The sequence below is a fragment of the Octodon degus genome, unplaced genomic scaffold (assembly GCF_000260255.1).
Source record: "Octodon degus isolate 3935 unplaced genomic scaffold, OctDeg1.0 scaffold00068, whole genome shotgun sequence".
NCBI lineage: Eukaryota > Metazoa > Chordata > Mammalia > Rodentia > Octodontidae > Octodon > Octodon degus.
In genome coordinates, this window is record NW_004524644.1 from 7,929,372 (window position 1) to 7,931,520 (window position 2,149).

Consider the following 2,149-nt stretch of genomic DNA (forward strand, 5'->3'; position numbering starts at 1 on the left):
GTGGGCCTGGGCGTGGCTGGTGCTGTTGTTTTGGAAGATCAGGTTGTAGACCTGGGCAGTGTCCATATAGTATGGACCTGCAGATGCCAGAGTACCGTATGAGCTGGAAGACTATGGTAGGCTACACTTGGATTTCAAAATCTCTAGGGAGCCAGGCAATGATTTCTCATAGAAGTAGAAGTCACAGTAGAAAACTTTTACTAGGGCAATGTTTTATACAGCTGTGGGGACATGGCTGCCTTCAAGACCCCAGTACTGTAGAGCTACAAGTTTACAATTGTACCCTGGAAAAGTTATAGGCATGAAACTTCAATCCATTAAAAACTGTTCATTAGACAGAGTTCAGGATGACCACAGAGCTCCCTAAAGTCTTAGAAACTCAAGTTGTTTTCACGTCAGCATTTCCTACAGGTGGGGTGTGGTTTAAAAGATTAGTGGAGAGCTCTAAGGTGGAATGCTGTTTTTTCAAGATGATTCATTTCTTGACTTTCACCCATATTTGATCTAGGTGAGATTAGGACTTTAAATTTTCTAGTTATTCTGGAGTGACTTTGTGCTTTAAAGCTGTTGGCATGAAGTGAATTCATCTTGCATTGGAGAAGATTTGGGTTAAGGGGAGTGCCAGGTTTGAGTACTACAGCTCTCAAAGCTTATGCATTGAAAACCCAATCCAAGTGTGACAGTGCTGATATGTGGTCTCATAAATGATGATGCTGTCAAGAGAGGTCGCCTATGAAATAGATCAAAGTTATTATCACATGAAGGAATTTCTTAATCCTAGGAGTCCATTCATTGATATTAAGAGTAAAGATTTGCTATTAAAAATGAGATAGACTCACTCTTCTCTCTTCCTCCTTTTCTTTCTTTTTTATATCTTGAAATGTTTGTTATACATGCAATATTCAAGGAAAATCACAACCTGGCAAGGAATCCCAATTAGATATAAATTACCTCCTACTCTGAGCTATTAGCCGCCACAGCCAGCAGCCACATTAAATGGCAGCTCTCCTCTCCTTGTAGGTCGCCATCATTTTCTTGATTTTGGCAGTCTCTTTCCCTCTTTCTCAGATCTTTGGGGCAGGTCTGAGTGCAGTTCATGATGCTGTGACAGCGGTACAGCGAGAAGGGTCCTGCAGCTTGGCCAGGCGCTCCTTTGGGAAGTCATCCCTGCAGTTGGTCACCCTGCAGTATGTCCGCATGAGGACCGTGAGTCCCAAGTGCTTATCTCCATTCCACCAGTAACTGGGGCAGCTGAGGCTGCAGCAGGCACAGAGGATGTGCTCCGACAGCCCATGCAGCTTCTCACGGTCTTCTATGGACTGAACATACCGCTGCTTGACTTCCTGGGACTCGTCCTTCTTCAAATAGGGCTCAATAGAATTGTACTGGGCAGAGAAGTTGTTCCAATAGGGAACGAGATCCTTGATCACATACATGTGCGGCAGGGAGTAGATTTTGGGGACTTGGTCAAGGTTGGTGTTGATCCTGCACATTCAGGCCAGGGTGTTCCCTCCTCTGATGTCCACTGCGAATGAACCACAGATGCCTTCTCTGCACGATCTCTGGAAGGCCAAGGGGGAGTCAATCTCATTCTTGATCTTGATTAAAGCGTCCAACACCCTGGGGCCACATTTATTCAGATCAGCTTCATAAGTCTGCATATGAGGTTGATCTCTAGGCTTGTCTGGATCCCATAGGTGGATGGCAAATTTCTTGATTTGGGGAATTCTGGCTGAGGCTGTCTGGGTCCCTCGGCAGGCCTGCAGGGAGGCTCTGCCCAGGACTGCAGCCAGGAACCCTCTCTGCACGGAAACCCTAACCACTTCCGCCAACTTGGCCACTGCCGTCACCCGCTTCTCTTTCTTTCTTACTCCTATACTTCCAAATATTATTTGAGGCAACCTAAGGGTGCTTGCTAGATGCCCATGCCACATTCTTAGACTTCCTAGCCTTTAGAACCATGAGTCAAATAAGCCTCTGTCTACTATACATGACTTTTTTTCATGAAAAAAAACTCATTTAATGTGATGATGTTAGATACTATATTTTTCACTGTAAGACACAACTTATCCTGAAGAGAAAGCAAATAGTTCAGATCAAGGAGACATATGAAGATGTCAATAAAAGCTTTGCCTTGTCTAGAGCCCTT

The 2,149-nt window shown here is 44.7% G+C and overlaps 1 pseudogene; it reads right to left on the bottom strand.

The window, feature by feature from the left end:
- Window positions 1-977: 977 nt before the first annotated feature.
- LOC101589031 lies at window positions 978-1,934 on the bottom strand (annotated as a pseudogene).
- Between the last annotated feature and the right edge of the window lie 215 nt (window positions 1,935-2,149).